The sequence below is a fragment of the Oncorhynchus nerka genome, linkage group LG9b (genome assembly GCF_034236695.1).
Source record: "Oncorhynchus nerka isolate Pitt River linkage group LG9b, Oner_Uvic_2.0, whole genome shotgun sequence".
Taxonomy (NCBI): domain Eukaryota; kingdom Metazoa; phylum Chordata; class Actinopteri; order Salmoniformes; family Salmonidae; genus Oncorhynchus; species Oncorhynchus nerka.
In genome coordinates this window covers 14,162,584-14,179,099 of record NC_088424.1, presented here as the reverse complement: position 1 = coordinate 14,179,099, position 16,516 = coordinate 14,162,584, and the positions used below count along the sequence as shown (strand labels likewise).

Here is a 16,516-nt window from a genome sequence, read left to right as displayed (position 1 = left end):
CAGCAATCCTGCAATTCCAGGGCAAATGCACAACTACCTTTCAGGTCCAGACTTCTTGGTACAGAGCAGGCTATGCTCACAGTCGACACTGTTCCCGCTCTCTCAAAACGCGGCACGTGAGTTTCTTTTGACAATAGCGCCCTCAAGTGTCAATATCAGAGATGCCTAGAGCATAATGTCACCAAGCAGTGCCCATAGGGAGCGCCAAAGCTGGTGGGTAAAGAAGATAAGGCCGTTTACCATAGAACAAGTGTTTACAGTTCTGGTCTACTTAAGAGGTGGCTCTCCTAAAGGTACCAATGCGATAGCAGCTGAGTCTAGTCTAATTAGTTAATTAAACATGTTTAATTGTCTGTGCGTTTGGTCCTTCAACTGATCAACATTTTTGGCTTTTTTAAAATATATATCCAGAGGAAAGTATTATTTATCCAACTTTTTAGAGGTCCAAGTACTGCCTTTGAAATGTATATTAATTGGCACATGTGCAAAACCATGTAAACGCCTGCAAGACTTCAGTTAGTATGCATTCATCTCGTGCATGTACTTCCGTCTTGTGCACCTGCATTAAGTCATAAGAAAACAGATATTGATTTCCACACACAGAGACGGAAGTACATGCACGAGATGCAGGCAGGCGTTTACATGGTTTTGCGCATGGGTTTATTTATTATTTCCTGTGGATATGTTATCTCAAATGTTGACCAGCTGAGAGACCTACCCCATTGGGCAATTGGCAGAGTAAGTTCAAACATAATTGTATTCAACATTTGTGACAGACAAGGGACGTTTCGTTTTTTTTCTCAATGTAAATGTGGGTAGAAAGTTTTCAGGAAATGTAAAGCATCGCCACAATCGGGATCTCCCTGGATTCCTCTGGCTGCTTGTAAAAGAAGATGAACATCTTCAATAAATGTCAAATATATATATCCTTTGCGGACAGGGATTTTACTCTGTAATTCTCACAAATCATAATTTTTGTGTAAATGTTTAGTTTTTCTTGTAAGGATTCAAAATACTGTTGTGAAAAGGGCAGCTAGTACTCACCCCAAAAGAGGGGTGTTTACATGCTAAGTTAACCCTATATTAAAGAGTGACAAGACCCCACAAAGTTAAATCCTCTTGGCCATGAAAATGAATGAAACTTGAATTACTGTAATTGAACTCAGGAAATGAGCTTCGCTGCATGTGTGCTGATTTTTGATTGTGTGAATATGCTGCAAAGTCAGCTCCACCTCTGTAGTATGACACTAGTTCTGTTATATAACTATTTAGTGCTTGAGTGTGTGTGCGCGTGTGTGTGAGTTTGTGTGTGTGTGAGAGAGAGGGAGAGATCATAAATACCTAAACACAACTTTTTTTCTTAATAAATCTTTATTAGGCATGAAGTTAAAAAAACAGTGATTTAAAAAAAATGTGGGCCTAACACACCATGCACAATGGAGGACAGCATTTGAGATGGATTACTCTTGCCTTTCAATTACATAAGAGTTGAGTTTGCTTTGTTTTGATGTCAACATCCGCTCTAGACAGCCAAAGGCAGACTAACAGCATGATGACACTGGCCCCATCGGACTTTGGTCAAATTCAGCACCATGTATCGTGGACAGCGCCTCTGTGCCGCACCACACCACATAATGCTGGCTTGAAATGGCAAACATGTATGTCTCCCTGCAACGATAACGAAGTGAAATCTGTATAGGAAATTATATTTGGTGGTAGAATCACTCATTTAAGCGTTATTGATTAGGCTACATATGCAATGCTTTTAAATGAGCCCCCGAGTGGCGCAGCGTTCTAAGGCACTGCATTTCAGTGCTAGAGGCCTCATTACAGACCCCGGTTCGATTCCAGGATGTTTCACAACCGGCCTTGACTGGGAGTCCCATAGGGATTGGCCCAGCGTCCAGGTATTGTCGGGGTTGGCCGTCATTGTAAATATGAATTTGTTCCTAACTGACTTACCTAGTTAAATAAATAAAAAACTGCGTCCATTTAGTGCTGTAGGCCGAGGGCTCGGCTCTTGGCATTCACCGCGTGCCTTAATTGAATGACTTTAAATCAAGGTCCGCTGTGAACACGGAGAGCCGGAGTCTAAATCATGGATGGAGAGAAAAAGGCGTCACCGGTATCCATTTTAGGCAAGGCTATCCATATTCTCACCAAAAGAGAAAACCGGTCCTTGTCCCTTCGGATGGGGGTGCATTCCATATAGCGTAGCCTAATTTCCATATAAGATGTTGCAGCCAATTGAGTCGGTCAACAATAACTCAATTGTCTATCCCTAAAAGCTGCGTCTCGAATTTGGATAATGTTTGGCCCCTGAAATGTCGTTGACTCAACCTCGGCTATTCATAAGGAGATCACCAATACGCCTACGAGATAATCCACGGCAGCCATTATAAGATAATCAAGTTGGTTAGGGACGACAGTGCATTTTAGTCCTTGTAGGAAAGGGTATGCATTGCTCTGAATTTGGAGGTTGTAGGCTACCACAATGAAACGCCTTCAAATGAAAAGCGGTGGCACATTTGATGTCCTTACGCGCCTGCCATACAGCATAAGCAAACATGTTATTTACCATAGTAGTATGACTAGAATAATCCTATAAAAATACCACGGCCGTTATTCCTCAGACATTCATTCAGAGATGGAGGGGAGATAATCTAGGCCAAACAAACACCATAGCCTGCAACACCACTAATCTGACATCGCATGCAAACATTTGAAAATTCTGCAACGCCCTAATTCACTGAAAAACGCAAAGATGAAAAATACAAAATACAGAAATCCCCTAAAGGATGACACTTTTAGCCCGTGTCTGTTTGAAGGGCAACAATGATTAGAGTAAATAAAATAATATACAAATTCTGCCAAATACCAACCGTGCGCACAAATGTTGTCTATTATCTAAAGAGAAATAACTTATTGAAATACAACCCACATAAATAAAACGACACAGGTTTTAACTGCATATAAGCTATTCTGGTCCATGACGCATTCTTTCCTCAGGAATGATCCCCAGTCGCATAGCACTTCATATCACGTCTGAGGTCGTCTCCAGAATTCGAGGGATTTTGATTCGATGCCGGGAAAAATCGTTTCAAATCAAATCTAATAGCCTACATCCTCGTTCGGCATTCTTCTTCGGTGAGAATTGTACTATTATATGTCGTTCTTGACGATAGCAATTTAGCATCCTTTCAGCGCGAGAGGATTACGAGCAGGGTCAGTGACGTCACCATGCAGACAGATGCTCCAAAATCCCTCTCATCCTCATCCAATGCCCTTGAGACTGTTGCTGCGCTTGCAATTTTACCAGCCTTTTCTCAAATAGCTATTTGCAAAAACGTCCATCTATATTTTTTTTCCACAAGTCAGCAATATTTTCATATGCCGAGTGTGAACATTTGTGTCTAGGCTTGGCTGTGCATGATGACACGTGAATAAACAGTCAATTATGTATAAGTCTAATTCTAATTGGCCTACTCTCGTCAGATACTCATGCAGCACACACTTTGGGTCTTTTAGCAACAAGCCTATCAGAATATTTACAAACTATATCAAGATTTACAAGATATAGGAGCCATCCAAATAAACTGCATAATTCAGCGATGGACATACCGGTCTGAGTTTGCCACTAGAGAGCAGTATAGCCACACAAAGTACCTTGATGCACAGTTCAAAGGATTTCAGCCACACTGATAAAGAATGTTAGATTTATATTGATTAGTCAGGACTGATGAGCTCAGTTTCACAGATGCCTCTGGCCAGCCATGGATGTGCATGTGTCCAGTCTAAACACATGATTCAATGGCTCTATTCTTCAGATTCAGTAGGTCATTCCATTATAAACCTGTCACCATATTCGGTACATTGTGCACTCTGTTCATCAGAACATCTCACCATATAACATAGCTGAACAGAAATGCTATGGACAGAGAATGACATTCTGCTTAACCTTTTCCTATTTTCCTAATTTGCACTTTCAGTCATTAGTTCCCTATGATGGAACCACATCTGTTCTGCCTTAACACAGCATCAAACCATGTGACTCTTTGTGGAGCAGAAGGCTATACCACACCCACTTTATCTAGCTGGACAGTGGCCTTGTGATTTCACCAATGAGAAAGGAAATGAACAAAGGATGAATGCTTTGTCTTACAACACATACTCCACTTGCTTTTAACCCTTGATATTGGGGAAGGGCCGATATTGGATGAAGGTGAAATCCCAGGTTGCATGCGGTCACACACCTTAGTTTTTACCCTAGTTAAATCTTGAATAGCGTTATCAGCTGTTACACAGTACAGACACAGTTTCTGGCATTATTTGTTTGTTTACTACTTAACATCACAGTAATCCTGCTTTCCCGAATACATGAGCATTATGACCTCAATCCCTTTCTCTTAACAATAGCAGAACAGTATGCTCATCCCTTTCAAGAGATTAAAACAGATCCAGATCTCAGTGATGTTAATGGGCCTCCATCTTGTCCTTCCCTTATGACCGCTTGAGGCAGAAGTTGCCCTTACACACAGATCTAGGATCAGATTTCTTTGCATACCTGCAATTCTAACATCTGACTCTTCACTGCTGGTTGGGGGCAACTACCTACTCCTATATGACCACTGATACACACAATAACTGGATAGGTATCCACCATATTGCTCTCAAGTGATCAGTGCTTTCAGATCAGTGTTAGTGATGGAATAAAATGGAAGGAAAGTTATAAAGCTTCAGTCATGGTGCTGAGGTATCCAGGGATGTAACCAGGCAACCAATTCCTCATAGTAAGATGTGCAATACCTGAAGGTCCCAGCTTTACCTACTGAGTAGTGTCTCATCTCACCTAGTTCCCACCGGCCATGGGATTAGTATCCATGACTGTGTGCTGGGCCATGTTTCCATGACCCTGTCTAAGCTCTCACCTAATTGATTAATTAGGGCAGATGGTACGGAGATAAGAATAGATGGAACCGTCTACATGTCAGGCATGATATAGGGGAAGTTTAGGGTAACCAGTACACTCCAGGGAATGTTGCACAAGTCTACTTTTAGATTTAGACCTCAGCATATTAAGACTGTAGGGCAAATCATCTCAGTCTCGCTGTATAAATTACACTCATCTTGGATCAGGGCCATGCACAGAACATGCCTATCAGGGGTCAGATGCTCAAAATAAAAAAGAGGCACCCTGCTTGAAAAAATAAACTATTGTTGATGTTGTTGCATAGGCCTATTTCTGCAACAACTCACTCTCTCATCACAAATTGTAAGCAAGGCAGTTAGTTAGTGCCTCCTAAACACATGATTGACATCAGAAAAATATGCTGGGCTATCAGATGATGATTGATGTAGGTAAAATCTGCTAGTTAGCTAAACCGAATTACTTTTACTGAAAGTGCCTATGAGCAGTCCCAGAAATACCAATATTTTCAAACATGTTGGATTTTCTCGGTACAAAATATGCAATGCTCGTCTAGTGAGATGTGAAACAACAAGTTTTGAGAACGGTGATCAGCAATAGCCAATGAGAGCTAGATCACCAGAGAAGAAGCCAGTGAGATGACGTTGTTTCGCATCACTCATAATGACTCGAGCAGGAGCGATGACTAGGCAATTACTAGTATACGTTTGTACTTGCCTTAAACCAAAGCATCAAATTGTTACAGCTCTAAAGTTCACAAGCAATGTTATTCAACTTAAAATGTTGGCTAGATATTTCAATTCTGAATAGCAAGCGTGACTGTATGACTAAACTTTTATGAGGCTGCTTTGAGACACCACTAATTCTAGCTACATTAGGGATTACTACAAATAACAATGCCTGTAGCAAACCTGTCGTTATACACGTGAATATCGACTTGACCACTTCAGCATTGTTTTATGGCACAGTTGATGCAATGCAGGGCTATGGGCCAGAAGGTTAAGTGTTCACTGACCACTACTGAGGAGCTCATTCTCCCTGCCAGTTTCATCTCATTACACTATGATCAGAGCCAGATGCAGACAATGATCAGCTAGGGAGAAATCAGATTATCAACATTTTGATGCTATATTCAATGGCGAATTTTACCATGTGCATCTTGGTGGGGCAAAAAAATTAAATAAAGTGGGATGCATGCCCACAAAGCCACTACACAACACAACACTAAACAATACATTAATTGCACTTTAATGGTGACAAACGGTGCCCACAAACTGTTAGGGCCTACATAAAGCTGTCCCAACAGCAGTCCCAACATTTTACCACTGCTACAACTGACTATCAGCAGAGCCTTGTCTGGCAGCGAAACAGTTCATTCATCCTCATTTACTGCCTTTAAAAAAAACATAGCCGATATGGATGATAAAGCATAAAGCACTAAATAAACTTTAGTTAGTGCTAAATACGGCTGCTAGAATCCTGACTAGAACCCCAAAATTTGATCATATTACTCCAGTGCTAGCCTCCCTACACTGGCTTCCTGTCAAAGCAAGGGCTGATTTCAAGGTTTTACTGCTAACCTACAAAGCATTACATGGGCTTGCTCCTACCTATCTCTCTGATTTGGTCCTGCCGTACATACCTACACGTACGCTACGGTCACAAGACGCAGGCCTCTTAATTGTCCCTAGAATTTCTAAACAAACAGCTGGAGGCAGGGCTTTCTCCTATAGAGCTCCATTTTTATGGAACGGTCTGCCTACCCATGTCAGAGACGCAAACTCGGTCTCAACCTTTAATTCTTTACTGAAGACTCATCTCTTCAGTGGGTCATATGATTGAGTGTAGTCTGGCCCAGGAGTGGGAAGGTGAACGGAAAGGCTCTGGAGCAACGAACCGCCCTTGCTGTCTCTGCCTGGCCGGATCCCTTCTTTCCACTGGGATTCTCTGCCTCTAACCCTATTACAGGGGCTGAGTCACTGGCTTACTGGGGCTCTCTCATACCGTCCCTGGGAGGGGTGCGTCACCTGAGTGGGTTGAGTCACTGATGTGATCATCCTGTCTGGGTTGGCGCCCCCCCCTTGGGTTATGCCGTGGCGGAGATCTTTGTGGGCTATACTCAACCTTGTCTCAGGATGGTAAGTTGGTGGTTGAAGATATCCCTCTAGTGGTGTGGGGGCTGTGCTTTGGCAAAGTGGGTGGGGTTATATCCTTCCTGTTTGGCCCTGTCCGGGGGTGTCCTCGGATGGGGCCACAGTGTCTCCTGACCCCTCCTGTCTCAGCCTCCAGTATTTATGCTGCAGTAGTTTATGTGTCGGGGGGCTAGGGTCAGTTTGTTATATCTGGAGTACTTCTCCTGTCCTATTCGGTGTCCTGTGTGAATTTAAGTGTGCTCTCTCTAATTCTCTCTTTCTCTCTTTCTTTCTCTCTCTCGGAGGACCTGAGCCCTAGGACCATGCCTCAGGACTACCTGACATGATGACTCCTTGCTGTCCCCAGTCCACCTGGCCGTGCTGCTGCTCCAGTTTCAACTGTTCTGCCTTATTATTATTGGACCATGCTGGTCATTCATGAACATTTGAACATCTTGGCCATGTTCTGTTATAATCTCCACCCGGCACAGCCAGAAGAGGACTGGCCACCCCACATAGCCTGGTTCCTCTCTAGGTTTCTTCCTAAGTTTTGGCCTTTCTAGGGAGTTTTTCCTAGCCACCGTGCTTCTACACCTGCATTGCTTGCTGTTTGGGGTTTTAGGCTGGGTTTCTGTACAGCACTTTGAGATATCAGCTGATGTACAAAGGGCTATATAAATAAATTTGATTTGATTTGATGACTTACTTAAACAAATGTGGTTTCTAATGACAATTTGGATGCACAAACTATGGCATAAGGGGACGACAAGCGGATAAGAGGCAATCCGTAATTTAGATTAAGATATTAATGAGTGAACTAGGATGGATGTAGTCAATATAATTATTTGTTTAGGACCTTTGAAATGTACAGCATCAGAATTCAGACAATGGCTCTTTCTTACAGTGTTCTCCCTGTACACCAAGTCCAAACCACAGGATAAATAAAGGGGGCATATAAGCAGACAATAAAAGCTCTTACAAAATTTGATGATTACATTTCTCTAAAACAGGTTATAGGCTACATGTGCACCACCAAGTCAGAACAGTAGGTGAAATTAAGAGGAGTAAATAGACCAAATTATTAGGGTGAGGCACTGGGCTACTAACAGCTTACTACACAACATACACTTATGTATACTGTAGCTAAGAAAGTAATAATATCTCCCTGGCATATTTCATAATTTATGCAGCAGCATACAATACATTTTTGGACTCACCTTGTTGTGCTGTGCTCACTTGAACAGGAAGGTGGCACGGCGATCCTTCGTGGGCAAATGTTGTCATCAGTCTGGCATTCTCTGGATTTATGGTGCTTTCAAGACAACTGGAAACTCTGAAAAAACAAGGTTGAATCTTGATGATGTCATTGATCTTCAGGTCGTAGCTCTAGAAAGAGGCCAGAGTTCCCGATTTACAATTCAAAGTAGGATGACCGTTCAAAACGTATTTCCCAGTATTTCCCAATCAGTACCCCAGAATTCCAAGTTGTCTTGAACTCACTGAAGTCAAGGTTTCGCAGGTCAGAGTTAACAGTTGTTTTGAGCGCAGCACAAATCATGCTTCATTGACAGCATGGCCAATGTTGAATGTTTATCATTTTAAACTTGGAAAAGAGACATTCAATCCCAGATTTAGGACCACACAGCCACTCCACTGAATCGCAGGCTAGTGATTTCTTTACAGTGCCTGCAGTTATCCACTGTCACTGATTCCTTCCAAACCACTCATTGTTGAATTTGCGATTTCCAACTTGTTGTGTAATGTTTATGTCCAATGGCTGATGAGCACTGATACATTTTGTCTATAATTTCTCTTCATATGACAAGGATTTAAAAGGATTTGCCAGTAGATTGTTGACTTGATTCATGATGACTGCTAACTAAGATTTTGAAAGTATGATGTTGACATGATCAGTCCAATGAAAGCTACTGTAGATATAACGTGATTTGAAATAATTTTATCTGTGGCCAATGACCTTGAGCCTTCTTGGATGAGCACTTCTAATGTAACTCTATGGCACCACCCAAGAGGCTTGAATTTTGGAGGTATACCCTTAGACTTGGCGGTGATGTAGTGTCCCCATGAGTGATAGAACACTGAGCTAATCATGGCGTAACTGTATTTTCTGCTGGCTGCCCCACCACCACAGAAAGCACTGAGCTAGGCTGAAAAACCTGCATTTTGGAGCTGCCTTCCTCAAGAAATCAAAAAAGAGACCATGGTTGAATGTGGATTTATCAACTCAATGATACATTTTTTTACATTGTTTTCAAACTGATATGTGATACGTATTAATGCCAAAATAACATGTGGGGCTCAAACCCACCTGTCCTGAATGACACGTTGCCACTGGCTATATTTATAATTATATCAAATATATGTAACAAATTTTCCACCAACAGGTTTCTGTGTCAATGCACCATACAAAACCCAAAAGCAATGTATAACTGCATCCCGATTGCCGACTTTGAGTGCTTCATCATGGTTTGCGTTTTCAACACCAAAATTAAATAGAGTATGTCAATCTCGAACAAACACAAACACAAAACACATCCCTTCCTACTCGGCATCGAAGGCTTGGCTTGACAAACTCCGATTGTCATTAAACTTTTTGGTGTTTTGTTTTCTAACCGATGTCTCTTCCCATTCATCGAATGACCGGTGCACAGTTTGGATGCTGGAATTATATTGGAGTGGATGAACATGCACAGTTAGCCTACAGGAGACATTTGAAATAGCATAATCAGATTAAAACATTGTGACTGGTCGTGTTTATGCCACACATAATAGGTAATACATTTTAAAAGTATGCGCCAGATGTCATTGATTTCAATGGGGAAGTCCACAATGGAGTGAAATCGCAACGCCCCCTTGTGGTTGACGGTTCCGTTGCAAGACTTACGCTACGTACTTTGAATTTTCTCAAACTTTCCGTTGTTTTCAGTCCAGCCAGAGTCCATCAAAGAACAGGAAGTGACCAAACCACGGAAGAAGATAAAAATATGTGGTTTTCGGTGATGGCATTATGGGATAGTGAGCAACTTGTAAACAATTGAGTACTATTTTAATAGTAATGTTAAATAATACACATTGTCTGTTAAGCCAACTATATTATGACTGTTGCCTCCCATTTAAGTTCATTGTGATGGTAATGATGTTTGTTTTTGATGATAATTATTAGGTGGAGGTTGCTAGCTATAGTGGTATCTTCGGCGTAATGAAATACGTCAGAAGTTTGCATCCTGTAGCTCCAACTCCAAAAAGTTCTGGGACACTGTGAAGTCCATGGAGAACAAGAGCACCTACTCCCAGCTGCCCACTGCACTGAGGCTAGGTAACATGGTCACCACCGATAAATCCATGATTAATGATCCATGATCAATTCAACTCTGTCAATCACCATATTCTTATCAGCAGACTCAGTAGCCTCGGTTTTTCGGATGACTGCCTTGCCTGGTTCACCAATTACTTCGCAGACAGAGTTCAGTGTGTAAAATCGGAGGGCATGCTGTCCGGTCCTCTGGCAGTCTCTATGGGGGTGTCACAGGGTTCAATTCTCGGGCCGACTCTTTTCTCTGTATATATCAATGATGTTGCTCTTGCTGCGGGCGATTCCCTGATCCACCTCTACACAGACGACACGATTCTATATACTTCCGGCCCGTCATTGGACACTGTGCTATCTAACCTCCAAACGAGCTTCAATGCCATACAACACTCCTTCCGTGGCCTCCAACTGCTCTTAAACGCTAGTAAAACCAAATGCATGCTTTTCAACCGTTCGCTGCCTGCACCCGCACGCCTGACCAGCATCACCACCCTGGATGGTTCTGACCTTGAATATGTGGACATCTATAAGTACCTAGGTGTCTGGCTAGACTGTAAACTCTCCTTCCAGACTCATTTCAAACATCTCCAATCGAAAATCAAATCAAGAGTCGGCTTTCTATTCCGCAACAAAGCCTCCTTCACTCACGCCGCCAAACTTACCCTAGTAAAACTGACTATCCTACCGATCCTCGACTTCGGCGATGTCATCTACAAAATTGCTTCCAACACTCTACTCAGCAAACTGGATGCAGTTTATCACAGTGCCATCCGTTTTGTCACTAAAGCACCTTATTCCACCCACCACTGCGACCTGTATGCTCTAGTCGGCTGGCCCTCGCTACATATTCGTTGCCAGACCCACTGGCTCCAGGTCATCTACAAGTCCATGCTAGGTAAAGCTCCGCCTTATCTCAGTTCACTGGTCACGATGGCAACACCCACCCGTAACACGCGCTCCAGCAGGTGTATCTCACTGATCATCCCTAAAGCCAACACCTCATTTGGCCGCCTTTCGTTCCAGTTCTCTGCTGCCTGTGACTGGAACGAATTGCAAAAATCGCTGAAGTTGGAGACTTTTATCTCCCTCACCAACTTCAAACATCTGCTATCTGAGCAGCTAACCGATCGCTGCCGCTGTACATAGTCTATCGGTAAATAGCCCACCCATTTTTACCTACCTCATCCCCATACTGTTTTTATTTATTTTATTTTATGCTCTTTTGCACACCAATATCTCTACCTGTACATGACCATCTGATCATTTATCACTCCAGTGTTAATCTGAAAAATTTTAATTATTCGCATACCTCCTCATGCCTTTTGCACACAATGTATATAGACTCTCCTTTTTTCTACTCTATTATTGACTTGTTAATTGTTTACTCCATGTGTAACTCTGTGTTGTCTGTTCACACTGCTATGCTTTATCTTGGCCAGGTCACAGTTGCAAATGAGAACTTGTTCTGAACTAGCCTACCTGGTTAAATAAAGGTGAAATAATTTTTTTTTTTAAACGATGTTTAAACAAACATAGGTTTGAGGTCGAGGAATAGTCGCTCGGATTGGAAAGGAGGCAGAACACGCATTAAAGGTTACTACAAGCTTAACTCCATTGACCTACGTGTGTGAGAGCACATGAGTGGAGTGGGATTTTTTAGTAGTGGACACATTTTGGCAACATGATATCTTCGTCTGTCCCACTCCCATTCACAAGGGGACGATAGCAACGTTTTTTGTGTGTTTTTTTTGTTGTCTTTTCAGTTTGTGAAAACAAGGAAGTCCCCTTCCCTTGCTAGTAAGTGCTAGCTGGCAGCTTGGCTAGCTGGCTTTAGACTGGCAAAAAAACATACCAAGTTAGTTAGCCTTTTTAGTTTCCCACATCTCCATGTGAAATAATCAGATTTATAATTTAAAAATATTCCCTGGCCAGTACTCTTATACTTGCTTGTGTAACCTAAAACATTTTCCCAGTTTGTTATGGTGCTTGTGTATTCAGTCCCATATCAGTTTTGGTCAGGAAGCTCTTCAGCTGTTGCTGGTCGGTGGGGTTGGGCCAGTCTCGGACAGCCCCCACTTTGTCCTCCATGGTGCTGATCCCCTCCTTCCCCACTCGGTGGCCCAAGATGGACACCTCTCTCCTCATGAAATGGCACTTCTCAGGGTGGAGCTTCAGGCCTGCGGTAGCCGCTCTCTCCAGCACACGCTGTAGCACACCCAGGACTGACTGGAATGAGCTGCCATGGGCCAGGATGTCGTCGACGTATAGCAGACACTGCTGTCGGGGGATGCCATCCAGCACCCTGTCCATCAAACGCTCAAAAGTATCTGGAGCGTTGCACAGGACCTTGAACTGCCAGTGTCCTCTGTTAGTGGAAAATGCAGTTTTGGCTCCGGCCTCTGGGGAGAGGGGCACTTGGAAGTCTATTGAGGAGAACCAGGAGGACCCCCTAACCAGGTCCAGCGACTCATTGATGCGTGGTATGGGGGATGAGTCTTTCCTGGTTACCTCATTCAGCCGCCTGTAGTCTGCACAGAACCTCATCTTGCCCCCCTTAGGAACCATAACAACTGGTGCCGCCCAGGGGCTGTCTGAGGGCTCGATAAAGTCTGCCCACTGCATCTCCAGACAGCCTTGTCTGCTGCATCCTGGCATGCCAGCGGGATACAGTGGGGACCTGTCTTGATGGGCCGAGCATCACCTGTGTCGATCTCATGCTGCACCAGATGAGTCTGACCCACCTCTTGCTCAAACAGAGCAAAGCTGTCTCTGAACTCAAACAGCAACTGCCACAACCATTCCTGCTGCTCGGTGTCAAGACCAACACAGTTCCTCCCCCATATCTCCCTCACTGCAGACAGTGTCCTCTCCTCCCATCTGGGGTAGCTTGGCTGGAGGGACATGGACTGGGCTCACGGAGGGATGTGTCATGGAGGTAGCTGGGGGACTGTAACACACACAGCCGTAGGTGACAGAGGGGCTGCCATGAGTCTCTGCTGCTTTAACTGTTGAAGTAAGGGGGTTATTTGGTTGTGTGAATGTGACATTAGGGGGCGCCATGTTGATTGCCGGCCCTCCCTGGAAGCTCCGTGTGCCCCCATTTAGGTCTAACTGGCAGCCTGTGCTCCTAAGAAAGTCCAACCCCAGAATACAAGGGTCCTGCACAGCCGCCACCCACACAGGATGACGCACAGACCTGCCCCCTACTTGTCAGAGTCATTATTCCCTTCCCTTTCATGGCTGCCAGCCCACCTGTAACTGTGCCGAGCTGCAGAGTTGTGGGCTCAAACTGGCACAATATCCGGCCTCACAAGGATTACTGTGGACCCAGTGTCCTCCAGGGCAGAGTAGGGCACCCACGCCACAGTGACAGGGACATGACAAAAGTCCGGCCCACCACAACAGGCTCCATCTGCACTCGTCTTGCTCCCCTGTCCGTCGTCGACCTCACCCCTTCGGTCCGCCGCCCAGAATCCGTGCGAAGCACAGTTGCAGAAGCACCCATGCCCGCTTCAGCCGCCATCCTTCTAACAGTCACCCTCAAGCGGCTTCTGTGCTCTGATGCCCTGGAGATCCCCTCGGCCAGATCCTCCGATGTCCATGCACACGCACCTCCTTAGCCATAATCGTCTCCTGCCTCCTTCACTTTCGGATTCCCTTGAAACATTTTCAAGCCCTGTTCTCACGTAACGTTTGCTAGCCATGGTAGTCAGCTGGCCAGCTGGCTAACTTTTTTCTAAGTTTTTACTTCTGACACCAATGTAATGACCTGGCTAGATCAGAAATGGACAAATGTCCAGAGGATTGTGTTTACGAATTCCCAGTGTATTAACCAAACTCAACACAGGTTTGGCCATAGCCCACGCCAAATAAACCAAGGAAAACAGTATCAAACAACGGTGACCCATCTCTTGTTAAGACCAGCCGTAAAAGAGGGAGAACAATGGCTAAGCATGGTCTTAAATTTGCAGTGCTCCACCCCCCTTCCAACAACCCCCGCTACCCCCCGCCGCCCAACCAACCACAAGGATGGCCGGCACCAGAACATTGCAGGCATTCCCGTGGTCCGACATGCCAGTCAACCTGCTAACACTGGGTATTGCTAAGTACAATACAACTAACGAACAGCATGACTCATAACACACAGCTGTCTGTGCGTGTCGCTACACTGTCGATGTTACATTGAGCTGGGTGATCGGAATATGAATGACAGTCATCTAATATGCTGTAATAGAAATAAGGCCATGCTCATTAAAAAAATATATCATCCTCCCTCATCTTAAACGGCACCGATCTCCACTGCTATAGATCAGATCAAGGAACCAAGCGACGACAATGCCTCCATGGCTGCGGAAGGAATGGTAAGCGTGTCTCAATTTTCAGGAAGTAAAAAAGAATGTTGAATGCCGGAGCTTATTACAAGGAGATCTCAAGGTGTGATCCCTTTTGTGACGAATAATGACATTGCAACACTCCAGATCTTGCGTCTGCATTGAGCTTGTAGTAAGCTTAAGCTTTGTAAGCTTAAGCTGTCCTGAATAACTGGGCCTGATGAGAACACAGGCCTAGGACGACTTGGGAGAATAAGGATCGGGAACAGACAGCGCATCAGTATCAGAAGCACAAATACAGCCAGACTGTCCTGTACTGTACCTTTCTAGACCATACAATCTGTCGAGAGTCGACCCACAACTGATCCAAATGGAATGAGATATTCAAATAACAGGGCTTTTGCACCATTATTTAAATTATATTTGCACTGCAGTTTACATCTAGAATAGAATTGTACTCACTTGAAAACAATAATGCAATATTCATTACATTGTGGCATTGTAGGCTAGTCTAGGTAGAGGCTAGTCTAGGTATTGTCCCCAAGGTCATACAAATGTAATAAACTGTAACAGTTACAAAAAAAAATTAAAGTGAGGTGAGCCAGTGGAAAAAGAATCATCATAATAAGAAATAAAATAAGAGTTGTACTACTTGTAAAAATACTAAACAACCTTTGTACAACCCCTAGTGACCTCACCATGAGATTTTAGCCTTTTGGTATTCCCACTTCTGACACCAATGTAGTAAACGGCAGAACAAGGAAGTGCAACCGGCTACTGGGGGGAAAGGCAAACACCCTGTGCAGTTTTAGTCACAGTACATTTGTGTTAGGCTAGCTGTGTTTCTGTACTACACATGTGATGCCAGAGTATGCAATACAAATTTGATACAAATCATGATGATATCATTCTGCCAGGTAGACCTACTTTGCAGTCAACATTTAATTGGGAAGGTTTTTTGGGAAAAACTTTTTATAGAGCCGATATGCTTTATATCTTACCTTTTTTTAGAAGTGTTTACATCAGGCTGACTACTAGCATCTATTGAGCTGATATTTCCCATAAATTCAATGTGCAAATCAACTTAAAGTAGTGTATCTACGAAATGTTCTGCAACGACACAATTCGAAAGGAAGGTTACAGCTAAATGGTTTCCTTTTACTGTTTGCAATTCACAAATGACTATTTTGATGGGCATGACTCGATTCACCGAGACTTAACCGACTACAATGGTGAAGAACATCATTCACTTAATGAATAATAATCTTTCAAAAATAATTGATTCATATTAATTAAATATTTTGAGATGTGTGAAGAGGGGAATCCGTTCTACAGTAAATTACATTTGTACGGCTGAAACAAGATCAACAGCAGAGCTTTTTGAGCTGCGTGTCTCATGTCTTGACTGTTATTTTATGTGCAGTGGGGGTCACTGCAAATAGTCTGGGTAGCCATTTGACTAGATGTTCAGGAGTCTTATGGCTTGGGGGTAGAAGCTGTTTAGAAGCCTCTTGGACCTAGACTTGGCGCTTCGGGTATCGCTTGCCGTACGGTAGCAGAGAGAACAGTCTCTGACTAGGGTGGCTGTAGTCTTTGACAATTTTTTAAGGCCTTCCACTGACACCGCCTGGTACAGAGGTACTGGATGGCAGGAAGCTTGGCCCCAATTAGTGTCGGGGGTGTTAAACACTTCAGTGACACGTCCTGCTATGGAGAGGTAGCAAGGCATAATGGTAGTCAGGTGGGAAGATATAGTTGGTTAAAGGACTGCATCACATGCCACAGGGAATGCCAAGCA

General features: G+C 43.7%; 1 long non-coding RNA gene across 1 annotated transcript; it reads left to right on the top strand.

Annotated features, from left to right (window-relative positions):
- The first annotated feature begins 516 nt into the window (after positions 1–516).
- Positions 517–7,764, top strand: LOC135565677 (uncharacterized). The gene is made up of 2 exons (XR_010461778.1): positions 517–738; positions 7,365–7,764. It is a non-coding gene; the product is annotated as an uncharacterized LOC135565677 (long non-coding RNA).
- The last annotated feature ends 8,752 nt before the right edge of the window (positions 7,765–16,516 follow it).